This window comes from Eutrema salsugineum, unplaced genomic scaffold (assembly GCF_000478725.1).
Source record: "Eutrema salsugineum unplaced genomic scaffold, Eutsalg1_0 scaffold_3, whole genome shotgun sequence".
NCBI lineage: Eukaryota > Viridiplantae > Streptophyta > Magnoliopsida > Brassicales > Brassicaceae > Eutrema > Eutrema salsugineum.
Window position 1 is genome coordinate 7622522 of NW_006256756.1, and position 18344 is coordinate 7640865.

Consider the following 18344-nt stretch of genomic DNA (forward strand, 5'->3'; position numbering starts at 1 on the left):
TTGGACCATATTTGGGAGGGAAGAGCAAGACAAGTTGCATCAGAAACCCGGCGATCAGATACGCTAACCAAGTCTTGGCCTGCATGTTCTTCTCGGCCTACAACCCTGGCATTATTCATTTAACCGAGCTAGAGATGTTGGGCCTTGGCTTGTGATGTGTCGTCGGTGTGAGGGTTTTCAAATTTTACCCTAAATGAAATCAATAGCCGAAAATGCACAGCTGATCGATTGTAGTACTTAGGGATCGAATCCACAGGGAAGGAGGATCTTTCCTGCAAAAGCCTTCGAAAGAAATATAAAGTAAGGAAGTCTAGAACCAAACGGTTTTGTGGGGGTTTTGGTGGTGTGTTTAAAATGTAAAAACGAATCTTAAAGAGAAGATACAGGAATTAAAATGACCTAATAACTAAACTTAACGAAAACAGGTAAAAACAGGAAAAACGGCTAATCTAATTGCTTAAATGAAAATCGATTAAAAAGGAATGAGAATATTGAACTAAAGCTTGAAATAAAAACAGTGTGAATCTAAAAGGAAGAAAGCGTTGGGGTTCAGGGAAGTTTTCTCAAGGGTACGAACGATTCAAAACATTGCTAGAGAGTAAAATTGATAAGATCTTAGCTTAAACTTTTCGAACTGGAGTCACGGACGTATGAATACGCCACTGTCGTGATCATAGACAGCTATCTCCCTCAACCCTGACCAGTAGGTTTCCACTCTGGCCCTGGAAAAGAAGAGATGCATTATGTTTAAGACTCGTCAGCATTCACCAATCGCCCATAGGTAGGTTTCCACTTCTATGTTTGTTTTGCTCTCCCAAACTAGATTTGACACCGGATGAACAGTTTCGTGTCACCAAGCATCTGGATCAGATTGTAGTTCATGACGCTACTCTCATGCAGTAAAAACGAATTCAGAAGAAAAAGTTCTAAGATTCGGCTCAAAAGCTCATGGAATCCTCATCGAACATATAAATCCCCATCGAAAATCCCTTAATCCCAACAATAAAACTACTCAGACATGATAAACGAAATCAAAAACATAGTATTAAAAAGTAGAATAGAAACCAAAATTGAAAAAGAAAGAACAAGGGTTCAAGAGACAAATCTCTCTCTCCCTAAAACCTAAAACTTAAAAATTATTCTAAAACAATAAGAACAAATGAAGGCCTACGAATTAGGGTTCCTAAAACATGTATTTATAGTGCTCAAGACATCTCTGGGCGTCACTTAGGGTTTCTCCAAATGAGGGAATCATTTTGGGCTTCAGAAATGGGCCTTTGGGCTCGGAGGTAGTTGGCCGCGGTCGGGATGAGTGCGACCGCGGGAAACGGGTGGCTGGCTGCGGTCGCGGCGGTTGTGACCGCAGGAAACGCTCTGTTGGCCGCGGGTGGAAACGCTTGCTGGCTGGTTTACGGGACATCTTGCTCTTCGCGTATCTTTTGATTGAACCGTTGAATTGCCAAGCTGTAAAGTGTGCTGGAAACCTGATACTTCCATCTTTAATATCTCCAAATTTGAGCTGGATCAGACAGTGAGAAGGCCTTCGATCAGGGGTGAACTTCTGACAGTTTGACTCTGAGCTGAAATCTGGTTTTCTATCCATTTTGTTAAGCTTTTCCCTAAGTTACCTGAAAAGAGTCTTGGAACTACAAATACTAGAAAAACGTAATAAAAGTACTTGAAAGCAATTAAAAACATAGAAAAAGTATTTCAAAATGATCCATAAAAGAGGTCATAATACGGTGTTATCAACTCCCCCAGACTTAAACCTTTGTTTGTCCTCAAACAAAGCAAAAGCCTAAACTGGTTAAGTGAAAACAAAAATAGGAAATGCACAGATCTCATAGACATGAACTCCTAAACTAGGACCAAAGGTAGTGCATCAATCCAAAACTTAGTCTAGAAAATTCTCACCAATGCACAAGAGATACTAGTCCACTTTTTCCGTCATGCAAAACTTAAACAATCTAAATCTTGATTCCAGTCAACTAGCTCTCTACATTCATTAAGTTCAACAGTGAGTTCTCATTAAAGACATCATCCAGGGTAGACGGCGTTTGGCATTAAAGGGCTGTTTAAGTGGTGGAGTTAAAGTGTTTCGGGTTACCTGAAGATCTGGAGGATGCAATATATTATGCAAAACCGCAAGAGAGATAAGGACCTGTTGATGACCGCAATTTTCAGTCACTTCTTCTTGCCAAATGTTGTTGCATAATCTTTCCTCCTTTGTAGTAAACAGCTATTCCCCCAGACTTAGATTCTTTCCAGGAATCAGAAAATGATCTCCAAAACTCCATAAAATAAGACTCCAGTTGCCTTGGGACTTAAAATTCGACCTCTCTAGACTCTCTAAGGCTTTTATTTCCTTCTTTTCTTATTTTCAGATTTTTTTTTTTTTTGGAAAGGAAATGCCTTTTAAAGAGAGAGAGACTAGAGGACGAGATTGTACCAAAATTTGAGATTTTTCTAAGGCAAACTGAGCTTTCTCTTGTGTTGAATCCTTCCGAGAACTTTTCCGGCAAATCGCAGGTCTCTGTCCTTGGTGACTGAAAACTGCGTCGTTCCTCTTTCTCTCCAACGTTTTTGCACTTATCTGCATATAAGACAATAGAAAACAAGAGTGTATGTGGTTTGAAAGAGGATTGGTTAAGGTGGGGAACTAGCTAAAGATGAACTAGTCATTCAGGATCAACTGAGAGTGGTAAAAGGATAAAGGAGTCCTGAATGTATGATTTGTTTCCCTGGTCTAATGCTTCAATGAGAAAGTTAAGTCCAAATTAAGTCCAAATAAAACAGAGCTAGTGTATCCCTTCATCTAAATCGAAATCATTCAAATTCCTCTGGGGTACTTCGTTTCAAATGTGCTTAGCTACCGCCTAGTCTAGTCCTAAATCATGAATGAGCATGTCACTAGGAACAGTCTAAAGCACACAGTCAACTATCATTGATTCATGTTCACCATTCCCTTTAAAACGTATTTTGTTTTGAAAACCGATTTTGAAAAACTTTAAAGGAAATGCAAAAAGTGTAGATAATGCAAGACTCATGAAAGAAAAGTGGTTAGAAAGGGATGAAATCCTCCCCCATACTTAAATCACACTGTCTTCAGTGTGAAACAAGTCGAGATTGGATGAGAAAAATGCATAGATAATCGAATTGGTAAGGCCAAAAAGAACTTACCTGGATCCGGGATGCTGGTGGAGATGAACCGGATTCATTCGAAGAGGTTTGGGAAGGTGATAGGTGGTGATGAAGGTGGTGGAGGGTGATGAATGAGGTGGAATGGGGATTGGTGAGGTGGAATGAGGTGAAATGGGTGGTTTGGGGTCGGGTTTGATCTCAACGACCATTTGCCGCGGTCAGGAGCCACGCGACCGCGGTAAACAGGTGCTTGGCCGCGGTCAGAAACACGTGACCGCGGTCGAAGAGGCGTTTCCCGCGGTCAGAACGTCTGCGACCGCAGGGGCTTATTTCGCGGCCTCTTCCTGCTTCTCCTTGGTTCCTGCTGGGCCGAGCAGTCAGGAACCATCCTTCTTTTTGGTTTTTTTCGGGTTTTTTTGATTTTTTTGGCTTTTTTATTTTATAAGAAACACCTGAAACTAAGAAAAAGAAAAAGATCAATAGAAAAAGAAAGAAAAATCCTAAAGAAAACAATACCTAAATGGGTTACCTCCCATTAAGCGCTTTTGTTTTAAGTCGTTTAGCTCGACTTTTGGTGTTGGACGTGGCTTAATCCAATGAAGAAGACCTTGTCCTGAGACAAGTATTTTTCGACATCTCTTTGCTTTGCCTAGCAGGTTTTTCGTCACTCCAAAGTTCTTCTTCAAACTCTTCTGTTGCAGAACGTTTTCCTGCTTTGCTGTTGTATGGGATAGCTTATGTGAAGACATCTTTGTCGATATTAGCAAATGAAATCCTCTGGTTTGGCCAGTCCATTATAGCTCCGGAAGTTGCTAGAAAAGACCATCCGAGAATCACTGGATATGTTGCATCTCTCGTCTCGACAATGTAGAAGTCGACAGGCACTATGCAATCTCCTATTCTCAAAGGAATTTCATGAGCTATTCCTTGAGGTGTTGCATTGGAATCATCAGCTAGACTAATCTTTGCTCTAGTCCTGCGCAGGTGTTTAATACCAAGTCTCAAAGCAATTGCCTTGGACATCATGTTAAGACAAGCTCCAGAATCACATAGCACGTTTTTAAACATTTCTCCTCTAATAGAACAAGAGATAGGAAACTGACCTACACTTTCGATTTTGTGAAGTGTTCGAACAGGTTTACCTCTTCTTGCATGATTGAACAAGTCTTCTATCTCAGGGATTGATTCCTTGCTCTCACAGAAGTAGTGGCCTATCATGAAGTCTTTGCAAGCTCTGGCAAAGGTGATTCCTTTAGGCAAATTTCGAACTACATCATTGAATTCGTCGAGCTTCTCTTTGCTGATTTTGTTGGTGTAGTGGCTGCAGTCTTCCGGTCTTTGAAGGTGGATTGAATAGATTGCAGCATCAGGTGATGTTCTGGGAAAATTCAGACGTCTGGCCCTCCCAAAATAGGTTCGGATATCCTCCTTTGTCTCCTTGCTGTACCTAAAGAAAACTTGCAAACAACCAAGATGCCATATATCATCGAAACCTGTGTAAAGAGGGATCGATTTCACAAACTTGTTGAATTCAATGAGCCTTTCTCTGGAGATTGATGCTCCTAATTCCACCATTTTGTCTGGATTGCCTCCTTCTATGAACAGACGATAGTCTTCATCTTCGAGGTAGTGCCCTTCATATTCATCCTCATATGCTAAAACTATGTGGCAAGGAAGTACCTCATTTTCTTCTTGAGATGTTTTGGAGCTGACAGCATACACCGTTTGCTCATGAAGAGGGGTTTTGACCATCCCAGCAGATGTATCAAATGAGCATTGACCTGTAAGAATAGAAAGGGGCTGAAACGTATCTGATGGAGCAATTGCCGCGGGTAGAGGCTGCACGACCGCAGGTGGGGAGTGTTTTGCCGCGGTCAGGAGGCTCACGACCGCGGCTGGAGGGTTGTTGGCCGCGGTCGCGAGAGTTCCGACCGCGGGAAGGAGACTCCGAGTTGTTTCCTCTGTTTCATCTTCTCCTTTGCCATCTAAACTGATTTCTGGATCTTCTAACTCTGTTTCCTCGTCTTTTAGGTCAAGATCTTTGATTGGAAGCGTTGAACCATTCGCTTCACGTCCTTTCATAAGCTTTTCGACCTTCTCTTCGACTTCATCAAGAGCATAAACTACTTTGTCCACGGTTGAGTCGATTTCCTCTGCTTTGTCTTGAACCTTGTGTACTCCATCCCAAATCTCTGCCACGTAGGAGTAGGTTTGGTTGTTATGGTCGTTAATAGTTTCTTGTGCTTCATCAAGCTTGACCTCTAAGGTGCGGATGTTCCCACTGGCTTTGCGAATGCGAACTTTGTTTTCTCCAACTCGTCCTTCGACTGATTCTATCGTCTCCTTGATAGTCTCAGCATCCTTGTTTGCTTGAGTCTCGATGTTTTTAACTTGAGCAGAAAGATCTTCAAGCTTTTTGTTAAAGTGAATTGACATGTTGTCAATTTTCTCGCGAAGGGCGGCTCTAGAGGTTGCCTGAGCGTCGATTAAGTACAATACCACCATCTCTAGTCGACTCAGTCGGTGAATGAGTTGGTCATTTTCATCTTGGTGAGGCAGACGATGAGCAGGATTTCTAGGGTTAGTCATTGGAGGTATGTAGGGCTCGTTCTGGAACGTTCTGTAGTCTTTGGTTTGAATTTCTTCGTAGAGATCGCGTAAGTACTGCTTCTCTCTGCGTCTGGTGGCTTGAGGAGTGTTATAGAAACCTTCCTCATAGTGTATATTTCGATTTATAGGATCCATATCTTCTGAAATGGAAACAAAATAACCGAAAAATATAAATATGCAGAAAAAGGGGTTCTAGAGTCGATTTACCAACATTTCTTGGGGTTTTGCGGAAAAGAAAACGCGTGCCTTCCCCAGCAACAGCGCCAAAAACTTGATGTGTCGTCGGTGTGAGGGTTGTCAAGTTTTACCCTAAATGAAATCAATAGCCGCAAGTGCACAGCTGACCGATTGTAGTACTTAGGGATCGAATCCACAGGGAAGGAGGATCTTTCCTGCAAAAGCCTTCGAAAGAAATATAAAGTAAGGAAGTCTAAAACCAAACGGTTTTGTGGGGGTTTTGGTGGTGTGTTTAAAATGTAAAAACATATCTTAAAGAGAAGATACGGGAATTAAAATGACCTAATAACTAAACTTAACGAAAACAGGTAAAAACGGGAAAACGGCTAATCTAATTGCTTAAATGAAAATCGATTAAAAAGGAATGAGAATATTGAACTAAAGCTTGAAATTAAAACGGTGTGAATCTATAAGGAAGAAAGCGTTGGGGTTCAGGGAAGTTTTCTCAGGGGTACGAACGATTCAAAACATTGCTAGAGAGTAAAATTGATAAGATCTTAGCTTAAACTTTTCGAACTGGAGTCACGAACGTATGAATACGCCACTGTCGTGATCATAGACAACTATCTCTCTCAACCCTGACCAGTAGGTTTCCACTCTGGCCCTGGAAAAGAAGAGATGCATTATGTTTAAGACTCGTCAGTATTCACAAATCGCTCATAGGTAGGTTTCCACTCCTATGTTTGTTTTGCTCTCCCAAACTAGATCTGACACCGGATGAACACTTTCGTGTCACCAAGCATCTGGATCAAATTGTAGTTCATGACGCTACTCTCATGCAGTAAAAACGAATTCAGAAGAAAAAGTTTTAAGATTCGGCTCAAAAGCTCATGGAATCCTCATCGAACATATAAATCCCCATCGAAAATCCCTTAATCCCAACAATAAAACTACTCAGACATGATAAACGAAATCAAAAACATAGTATTAAAAAGTAGAATAGAAACCGAAATTGAAAAAGAAAGAACAAGGGTTCAAGAGACAAATCTCTCTCTCCCTAAAACCTAAAACTTAAAAAGTATTCTAAAACAATAAGAACAAATGAAGGCCTACAAATTATGGTTCCTAAAACATGTATTTATAGTGCTCAAGATATCTCTAGGCGTCACTTAGGGTTTCTCCAAATGAGGGAATCATTTTGGGCTTCAGAAATGGGCCTTTGGGCTCGGAGGTAGTTGGCCGCGGTCGGGATGAGTGCGACCGCGGGAAACGGGTGGCTGGCCGCGGTCGCGGCGGTTGTGACCGCGGGAAACGCTCTGTTGGCCGCGGGTGGAAACGCTTGCCGGCTGGTTTACGGGACATCTTGCTCTTCGCGTATCTTTTGATTGAACCGTTGGATTGCCAAGCTGTAAAGTGTGCAGGCAAGCTGATACTTCCATATTTAAGATCTCCAAATTTGAGCTGGATCAGACGGTGAGAAGGCCTTCAATCGGGGGTGAACTTCTGACGGTTTGACTCTGAGCTGAAATCTGGTATTCTATCTATTTTGTTAAGCTTTTCCCTAAGTTACCTGAAAAAGAGTCTTGGAACTACAAATACTAGAAAAACGTAATAAAAGTACTTGAAAGCAATTAAAAACATAGAAAAATTATTTCAAAATGATCCATAAAAGTGGTCAAAATACGGTGTTATCAGCTTGAAACCACTCATCACTCAGATGAAGAACAAGAAGGAGTTCCAAGGACCGATACATGTACCCTCTCTAGGTGCATTCTTTGCGATTCAAATGCTCACCTACCGTCACAATGTGTGGTGTGATCGGAAGAAGAAGGGCATGAGGAGGCTTCAGAACGGTTGGGTGGTGACAAAGATCTTGAGAGCCAAAGGGTTTGTATTCCCTGATTCCACGTCTAAACCAGGTCACATTGATGAAAAATACCTAAGTAAGAGCGGTTTCTTTGGAGGCAAGGCAGGGAACAAATGGGTTTACAACTTCACACTGATGCACAGGGATGGCATACAAGTTCTTCTGCCTAATAGATCCCTCACCATGTTACATGAGCAACATAATGTCTCCTTCTACGTGCTCAAAGATCAGCTGTACAACCCTCTCTTTGATCCACCATTGCGAAAGTGCACCAAGGAAGAACAGGCTGAGTCTAGTAAGCCTCCGAACACACAAGGAACCGCCGGGTGTGAGAACGAGGAACCGAGATTCTCTGAAATAAGAATAGGAGCTGGTCGATACCACTTTGATCCCTACGTGTGGGAAGAACCTGAATACCACACCAAAAAGCTGTACTCGAGGGTCAACACTCTCCAAAAGTGGTGTAAGTGGCAAGACAAGACCATTCACGCGTTAGTGGATTGTGTGAGGCAGCTAACGAAGAAGGTTGAGTAGCTCACCGCACCATCTTCACCTGATAAGAACTCGGCAACCTCAACAGCACCGGTTACGCAAGAGGAGGTTGGAGAAAGCTCGAACGTGAGGAACCCTGAATTTCCACCATGCAAAGAGGACTGGATCGATCCAGCCACGGCATTCTTACCTGAACCCTCGGAGAGCAGTCCACCACGGCAATCCACACCGTCCTGTTCAACATCAAATCCCTCGTACTACTTGGGATCAGACCTCAGCGACTGAGGTATCGACTTCAAACCCTTGTAAATATGCATTCTGTCTATATCATCTTGCATTTGTCTAGTTTTCTTTTTACTTCTCTCACACTTATAACACAGGGGACTGTGTTATTGAAGTGTGGGGGAGGAGCTTAGTGTTTTCTGATCTTGTTTTCTTTGTTCTTATTTGACTTTTTGCATTTTGAGTCTCATGAAGCTTATTGCATATGAAAAACCAGAAAATTTTCACAAAAAATGCTCATACTAGTTGCATTTCGCATTTTAGATCGAGTCTAGTTGCATCATGTAGGATTGCATCAATGCAAGGAGTAATGATAGATTTTTTCCTAGAGAGTACATCACCTTGAGAACTTGAACTAAATATGCTTGTGAATTTCATTCTGTGCTTGCAAAGTCTGAAAACGATTTGAATCCGAGAAGCAAGTTTGAATTGAACTCAACTCTAACTAAAGTGAGAACCTTGAACTTGACTTGAAAATATCTTGTGGTGCATTGTTTGAATAAGCTTGTGGATACCGACATACATACTTGAGCTAGAATCATTATTTTACTGCACTCTTTCCTTAGCTCAAGTAGCTGAATCCGCATCATGGATCAGTTCCCTCACCTTGAACCTATCGTTCTTTCAAGCCAATCTTTGTGTGTGAATTGAAAGGCCACCTTGGATCAAACTTAGCAGAAAGTGTTAGGTTTAGGGCGACAAGGGCAGGTCTCATTGAGTGCTTTATTCCAACATTAAGGAACCGAGAGTATTGGAAAAGACTTGTTGGTGAGTGGAAAAAGGTCAAATGAGTGAAAAAGAAAGAGACGAGATAGCTAGGGGAATGATAGAAAAGAATTCTGCCTTGGAGATTTTGAATCAAGAAGCCGAGCTCTTATGTTGTGAGAAAGAAAACCCAGCTTCTAAGTGAAAAGGAAAATGAAAAGAGGCCAAAGAGCCCAAACGCTTTGAAAAGAAAGAAAAGAGGCTGGGAATCGTGAAAAGAAAGTGGAAAAGAGCTGATAAAAGTGCGAGCTCCGAGACTTGTGAATAAGGAAAGGAAGCGAATCCCCTAGCTAGGCGATGATGAGAGTGAAAAGAGAGGTTCTTGAGAGTGTGAGCATGTGAGGAAGCTTCGAGTAGAGAGTGGGGTGGGATGAGTCTCTGCCCTTGTATGCATCGGTTGCCTTTTACCTTTAGCATTCTGCCAAAGTTTGATTATTCATAGAGAGATCCCTTGCTGCATTGAACCCGCTGGAACACTGATGAGATCATTTTTGTCTCATAGCCTCTCCCTAGCCAAGCCAGCTTGTTTAAACATTGCATCATTCGATTCACCTGATTAAGTTTAATGAATGTGAAAGAGTTGAAAGAGAGGAGAACTTGTGGAGATTCCTTGTTGAGTTGATATATATCTGAGTATGACTTTGCATTGCAAATTTGAGCATGAACTTGAGTTCTCGTTGTGATCACTTCTCTCTAAAAGAAAATATAAACTCCAATTGCATTCCAACCTCTTTCTCTCATTTGTTCTTTTTGCTTGAGGACAAGAAAAGGACAAGTGTGGGGGAGTTGATATTTATATATTTTGCATCATTTAGGCTGCATTTTAGAGTCCAAATCATGTGTTTTCTCGGTCATTTTAGGTTTTTAGGCATCAAAGTAGGCTTTAAGATTTGCATTAGGTCCCAAAGAGTTTTGCATAGTTTGAAGCCTCTATCAGGTGTTTTGGAGGACATTTGGAGCTCAAGAGGAGGATCAGAAGTGGAAACGGTGAAGAAAAGGGTCAAAAATGGTGAAAACTGCTTGGAGGAATTTCTCGGCGAAAACTCGTACCGGCTGGATCAGAACATCGGCAAGAATCGCTATCAGGTGGTCCGTACCGGCTAAAACTCATTACCGGGTGAAAATTCCATCGGGTGAAATTTTATGCCGAGGCGAGGAGTTTTTATCGGCTAAAAAGCTTACCGTGGTACATGTTTCTCGGACATTTTCCTTACCGCGGGAAGCATTTATCGGCTAAAATCTATTTTCACCCGCGCGCCTCAAAGATCACAAATCCGGGGAATCTTCCAGTTCGAATCAGTTGACGGGGTCTTCATAAAGGTTGGAGATAATCAATCCAAGATCCCAGAACAGTTGGAATCATGTAATTCGGACCTGTGAGTAGAGAGATATCGCCTCCGGAAGACACGCCTGTCTCGCATGCATCCAAAAGCCGATCAGATGGGTTTCAAAGATTACGTGGGACGATGCCCTTCCAGACCGAATCAGCTTACAGGGCCTTCATCAATATTCAAGATCTATGAATGCTCTGTCCGGAACACCTGAAGTCGCCCAATTCGGCACAGCGGTTTGAAAGATATCGCCTCCGGAGTTGACATTGGTCTAAAAGCTAATTTTTTTGGTCATTTCAATGCGGTGCAAAGATGAGCAATCCGGGAAGCCTTCCACTTTCCAAGCTCCGATAGTTCCTTCACCAAAGTTTTAGCTGAATGAGTTATCTTGACTATGGAACTTGTTTCAAAGCATTTGGAGTCATGTGCTAAAAGTTATTGCTTCCGGAAGACGAGTTGGTCACTACGAGCCCAAAGGAGTTGCGATAAACGCTAAGTGTTTTTACAAACCTTGGCGTTGCTGCCTCAACATTTCTTAGGCCGAGGCTCATCCCCTGAAAGCTTTTTGGACTAGACCTCGTACTAACTCCTCGGTATATCAAGATCGCGGCATGCATGCAAAAGGAGTGGAGCTGAAAATGACTAAGTGTTGAACTTGAACCTCAGTATAAAGACCTCGGCATTGCATGCCGGACTCCATCTTCCCAAACCCCTCCACTACCAAGCACCTCGGCATCACATGCCGAGGTCCCTTGTCATGAAACCAGATTCAAGAACAAGTTCACTCGGAGGACGCACGTGAAGATGGATTGAAGACTAGGGTTTATGCATGTTCTTGGCGTGTTCTTCAAGAGATCTCCATCTTGATCTTTGCTCACGTGCACCCCTCGGCATCAAGACCTCGGCTTCACTATCTCACACACCGTGGTGCTCATCCGACGACCCAAGAAGAGCGTTCAGTACCCGGTTTGTTCCGGGCTGACCCGCAACACTTACCCTTCACTATAAATAGATATTAGGACCAGAAACCTAATCTTCTTTTATCTTATCTCATTTCCTGCCTGTTTTAGCTTTAAGACTTGCCTCTTTTGTGAAACTTGATTAATCTAATCCGATATCTCGTTTTCACGTGAGAATCTTGTTCTTGTTTATTTCTTTTATTTACCAGCATCAAACTCCTTATCATGACTAGCTACACGTCTTGCAAAGGACTTAGTGAGCTCGTTATGATCAGTGAGTAGTCCATTTAAGAGGCTTTAGATAGGTAGATTAGGGTGCTTTCATGAAAGATTAGCGAGTTTAGGGGTCAAGTCTTGCATGTTTCATTCTTTAACCGACGAGATCTCTTAGCTGGATCCAAGCACATCACTTGTGGTTCAGATCTGAGACATATCTCGCATCAAAAGTGTTCGTAGAAATGTCTGAACCAATCAGTTAGAAGTTTAAGAGTCTTTCATCGCGAGAGTGATAGTTTGACCTTCTTAAATGACTTATTGAACTGGATCTTAAAGCTGACTGATTCATGCTTCTCAAAAGAGATTTTGGTATGAAAGAGGATCAGTTTAGATGTTTAATACTTTCATGAGAAGATTATCATATTTTGAGTTCATGTTAAATGAAATTGCTTGATAATATTGATTTATTAACTTTCTAGTCTAGCTTGGAAGCACCCGAGTCTTTGATCCTGTCTAAAGCTTCTGCCTTTATTATATATTATCATCATCCGATCATTTGCTTGTTTATTTGTTGTCATTTGCATCTTCATCTAGTCTAAATATCATTGCTTGTTCCATTTTCGTGTTTACTTGTTCGTTAAGTAGATTAGTCACCAAAAACTCTTGTTTGATCATCTTGACTTAAGATTACAGGTAACATAGATTAGTGTCTCTCCACAAGCTTGGTTTGATAACCCCTTATACTACAAGACAGAAGATTGATAACCTCTACAAAGAGCCTAAAAACTCTTAGTTATCACTGTTTAGCTATAAGGGTTAAATTAAAGCCTTGTAAGTCTCTAAATCTAAGACCCAGATACATACCCATGCCGCCCTCCGATGATATTCCGATGGCATTCTTGATACATTGCTTTAAATACGGGTCTACTCTATTCCCGAACATGATGGATGATTGGCCTAGGTTAAGTTGTTGTCCCGAGACCGATCCATATGTATTGATGATCCTGAAAATTTCGGCTCCCTGCTGAATATCCGCTCTAGAAAAGAACATGTTATCATTGGCTAAAAAAAGGTGTGAAACTGGTGGACTCGTTTGAGCTACTTTCAGCCCTGAAATACGTTTTTCCTCCTCTGCTCCATTGAGTAGTGAGATATGAGCATCAGTACACAGAATAAAGAGAAATGGAGAGAGAGGATCTCCTTGCCGCAATCCTCTCAATGGAATGATTTTTTCTTTCGGTTCTCCATTTATAAGAACTTGGTATGAGACCGAGGAAATGCAAAACATCAAAAGTCTGACCCATCTCTCAGAGAATCCTAGCTTGATCATAATGGCTTCAATAAAAACTACACTCTGCCCGATCATAAGCTTTACTCATTTCTGTCTTGATGGCCATGAAATTCTCTCTACAAAGGGTGTTGGTCCGGAGGGCATGAAAGTTCTATTGTGCCAACAGAATGTTGTCTGTAATAAAACGCTAGCCACGAAGGCCGATTGAGTTTCCGAAATTAGGTTTGGTAATGTCCTCTTTAGTCTCTTAAACATAAGCTTAGAGATAATCTTATAGCTTACATTGTAAAGACTAATCGGACGGAATTCTGTCATTGCCCTTGGCTTCTCTTTTTTGGGGATACGACATATGTTAGTCTGATTAAGTCAAGGATTAAAAGATCCCGATATGAAAAAAATCTTTCACCTATTAAACTATGTCATGGCTGAAATCTTGCCAGAATATTTGATAAAATTTACTCGTCATCCCGTCTGGTCTGGGGGCTTTGTCAGGGTTAGTATCAAAGAGAGCTTCCCTAATCTCTGCTTCCGAAGATTCCAATAGCAGGATCTAATTAGAGGTATCAGTAACTTTCTCGATAATATACCGGAGTATATTTTCTGGGTCTGTAGGCTGTGATGAGGTGAACAGGTCTTGGAAATATTGGGACGCCACACGTTCAATACCTTTCGCATTCTCCACCCATTTCCCATTACTATCTTTTAAAGAAATGATACGGTTCCGACTTCTCCTTTGTTTAGTAAGAACATGAAAGAATTTTGTGTTCTTGTCGCCCTCCTTGTGCCATCGCTCACGACTCTTCTGTTGCCAATATATTTCTTCCTCGCGAAACGGTGAACATAGTTTTCTCTTGATCACTTCTATTTCTTTTGTCGTTGTGTTCTCATCATCTTGTGCTGCATCTAGTTGATTTTTGAATTCCTCGATCACATTTTCCGAATTTGATAAAAGAGATTTATTCCAAATGGAGATACTCTTTCTACAGTCAGCTATTTTTTGGTGGAAATCTCGACGTTAGATTCCATCAAAAGAGCCCCAGCCAGAGACTACCGCCTCTTTGAACCCTGGCTTCCCCATACATCTTTTGTCAAACCTAAATGATTTTTTCTTCTTTTTGTTATCCACTCGTATCATAGCTAAAACCGGTCAGTGGTCCAAACCCCATAATTTCAGGTACTCCACTGAAGTGTGGGAAAATATGGATTGTCCTTCTTCATTCCCAAGAGCTCTATCTATGCGGCACTTAACTTTACCCGAACACATTTTTCCAACACATGAGAATGAGTTTCTCTTATACGGGAACTCTAGCATACCACAATTATCTAACATAGTTCGAAAGGGTATCAATGAAAATTTTGATCTCCTTCTCCCTCCCTGTTTTTCATGGTTTTTCGTAGTATCATTGAAGTCCTCTATCATAAACCAGGAATCTTTTCTTGAGAGGCTCATCCGAGTGAAACGCTCCTAGACACGTTCTCGGTTTTTTACAACTGGATCTCCGTAGACGAAACTCATAAAGATTTTGTGTTCGTGAGTAGTTTCTACATCAATCAAATGCTCATCTGAATAAATAATAAAAACTGTAGGTTCATCCAAATAAAAAGACTAAACCGTCGCTTCGACCTCTCGGTTCAACGGTACAAACATGGTCAAGGCGAAAATACACTTGCATATCTTGAAGAAAAGAGCGATTGTTTTTAGTTTTCGATAAAAATTAAAAACGAGAAAAAAAACAATAATGAAGTTCTTCTAAATGTTTTTTTGTCAAGTCAGCTCCCGCCCCTTGACAATTCCATCCAATGATGTTCATTTCTGGCGGTTAGCTGGTTTCTGGGCACTTCCCTAACCAGAAGTTGAAGAAATTTTGTGTTTTTGGGCCTTTGACTGTTTCTCCTCCTTGGGGTTTGAAGCCTTTTCTTCGTACAGCCCAGGCCCAGGCCCAGATCCCGATTCCAGCACTCTTCCCTTTTCCTTTTGGCTTTTGGCGATGAACGACCTTTGACGAAACTTCTCTTCTTCAGGGAAATCCCCATGGCCGCCGGAGATCAAGGCACCTGTTTCTTCTTCGCCGGAGTCTTCCCTCCTTTTCCAGCTTCAGTGGAAATCTCGGTATCAATATTTTCATCAGAGATTACATCTTCTTCCATGGGAATCGCATGCCCAGAGTCAACATTCTGCAATTCTTCCTGCACAAAATCCTCTCCCAGCAGATCATCATCCTTGAGCAATTAAAACTTCTAATTCTCCATCCTCATAGAGCTCAGGGTTGTTAAGCCACTCATCTTCCTCAGCAATACCATCAATTGTCTCTTTTGTTCCCATAGTCTCGGTCTCGACCATCTCATCCTCTTCCATATATTCTTCTGCAGCAATTTTCAAAATTTATATGAACCCAGAATCCACAGCATCTCTCCCATCAGCTTCTTCCTCAATCAATAGTATTGGGTCATGATCTTCAACCATTAGATCCACGGTTTCCTCAGGATTTTCTCCTTCTTCCTCTTCTTCAAGTGTTTGTTCATACCAGCTTTTGGTACTTAGCGGCTTTGAAGGTATGGATTTCTCAATCTGGCCCTGGCTTTGTGGATTCTGATTGTTGATCTTTGCAGGTTCAAAGTTTAGGGTCTTCTTCACGGAGCTTCCTGCCTCTAAAGACTTCCCTATCTCCATATCATTCTTCTTATCCATCATATCGTTCTTGCTAAGTAGGGTAAGGCGGAAAGGGTGGCTTCTCTGGTGCTCGGGTGAGATATTCTCAAAAAGGATTGTTGCAGCATCACGACGAGGTTGGTCAGAGATAGTCCGTTGAGAGTCAGACGAGATCTTAGCGGATTGGAGGAGTTTCGCAGGGGGGGTTGTTTATCAGAACGGGAGTCTCTTTTCGGTATGACCTCCTTCTCCTTATTTTTCTCCGTTTTTCTTTTGCTAGCAGCGAAAGATTCTTTGTACCGACGCTTACTGTAGACATTTTCAGGGTGGTGTGACTGTATCCTTTGTCGTGGATGGTTTTCATCATCCAGATGAGCGTGTTGTTCATACCAGCGAGCTTCTGAGCGGTAATCTTTATTCTGCTCAATTCTATTCTAGACGCTGTCAGATCTTCTATCTTCCGAGAATCTGTTTTCATTTTTTTCTCTATAAGGGTCACCTTTTCCCTCTTTTATTTGATTCAGGTTTTGTCTATTTTCATCCTGGAATGTAGTGAAAGTCTTCCATTCACGAACAGGGGCTGAAATCTGGCCTGCTTGTCTCTGAAGATGGATGATATCTCGATCCATGTTTTGATAATCTCTTGCTGCTTGAGCTAAAGCCCTCTCAGCTTCTCTTTCTAGCATCTTAGCTCTTCGCTGGTCTTCAGTTAACAGGGGACAGGTCCTCTCGTCATGAGAAATGTGCCAGCAGGTAAGGCACCAGCGATCTAATTTCTCGTACTTCAGCTCAACCTTTACCACTTCTCCCGATTGTAAGAGAGCTCTTGCTGTGAATTTTAGGGGTTCATCTGCGTTTAGAGAAACCTGGACTCTAGCAGCTCTAGCATTGATAGCTTTAACATCCCACAGAACTCTTCTAATAGTTCGGAATTTTTCCTCCATCCAGAAATGAGTTGGAATACCTGAGACTCTTATACAGAAGATCATCTTACTTGGGAAAGACTCTCTTATCCAGAATCCATCTTTCCAACGAGAAAGACCGTTTGTTGAAATGGCAGGGTCTCTTGTTTAAGACCTTCTGGAGATCTGCTTCAGAATCAAAATCAAACTGAAATCGAGAGTTGTCCAGATCGATACCATGAACCCTTCCTTCAACATCCCAAATGTTCGGTCTTGGCATGAAGGCGATAAAGGCTTCAGTGCTTCTTATGTTCTGGTTGAACATGCGAGCCACAAGGCTCCTACTGAACCTGGCAATGAGTTGGGAGTTATCAACATGAGGTAGATCTATGGTGTCATCTTCCTCTTCCTCGTGGGAGTTGATGGTAAAGTTTTTGTTAGTATTTTCCATCTTCGAAGTTCAGGAACTGAGAAGAGCAAGTAGGAGGCTGGAACTTATCAAAAAGCTAGAATTTTGAGAAGTCATGGTCGAAAAGAAAGGCGCCGATGCACTTTCCAAAAAGGAAGAGGTTTTTAAACTTCAGTCTTCAGTCTTGCTTGGAGGAAAGCTTCAATCTTTGCAAGAGTAGCAGAGTTTTTGCTTTTGGACGTGGTGAATTCATTTTTTCCTCGTTTGAAGTAAATAAGTAAAAATAGAAAAGTTTATATTATGATAATCACGATCTATATTAACAATGATTTATATCACGATCTAATGAGTTATAATTATCATATGTATCACGTTCATGTTGAGCGTGTACACCTTTATATAATAAGATAATATTTGGCAAAAAAGCTTTCACATATATATATGTATATATATAATTTTGGTCAACAAATAAACAAGAGAAATACCTACAAAATCAAAGATTCACAATTTTCAACCAAAATGTTACTGACTATTGGATAATAAAATAAACTTTCAACTTTTGTAACTAATCTCTTTAATCTCTGACTTTGTTTTGACCAAGTTTTTTTAACTACTGGATGAAGTGGGCTATTGCTTAAGTGTAGGAGTTGATCTCATGTGCTCTTGCTTAAGTGTAGGAGTTGATCTCATGTGCTCTTAGTTCGATTTCTGGTAGGAAGGATATTTTACGCTATGCCATCAGGTATTAGCAAAGACTGTTCCCGGGCTTCAGGGGGGATTACGGCCCAGGCCCAAAACCCCCTCCTAATTTAAAAAAAAAATTGTTTTAGACCAACATTAAAATATAATTTTATACTAAAAACCGACTGGTTAAGTTTTTGTTATTGTTGACTTGATTGCAAAGCTGGCATATCAAGGGGAAATCGTATACAAATGAGTTTGAATTGATTATGTTCATGTTTTATGACATAGATTGTCTGCGCTACGCGCAGATTTGTTTAATTTTTGCTTTATAAATTAATATTTATGTTTTTTTTTTCATTAAATATTTATTGTTTGATAGATACCAAGTTTATTTTTTCATAGTGTTGTATAGATATAATGCTTTGGTTGGATTACTTTTCTGTTATTGGTTAACAATATTTTATTTATATAAGTTTGTTTTGGTACAACTTATAAATTGTTCATTTTGATAGTATAAATTTGTAGAATTTGACCAATATTTTAAAATGAAAATTTTGGGAAAGTTATA

The 18344-nt window shown here is 41.0% G+C and overlaps 1 long non-coding RNA gene across 3 annotated transcripts; it reads left to right on the forward strand.

The window, feature by feature from the left end:
- Positions 1-15138: 15138 nt before the first annotated feature.
- On the forward strand, positions 15139-17430 carry LOC112085233. Of its 3 annotated transcripts, none has more exons than XR_002898786.1 (5): positions 15139-15684; positions 15742-16016; positions 16107-16188; positions 16306-16534; positions 16624-17430. It is a non-coding gene; the product is annotated as an uncharacterized LOC112085233 (long non-coding RNA). The 3 variants fall into 3 exon arrangements; XR_002898785.1 differs by having other exon boundaries at positions 15842-16016; XR_002898784.1 differs by having other exon boundaries at positions 15139-16016.
- Positions 17431-18344: the final 914 nt, after the last annotated feature.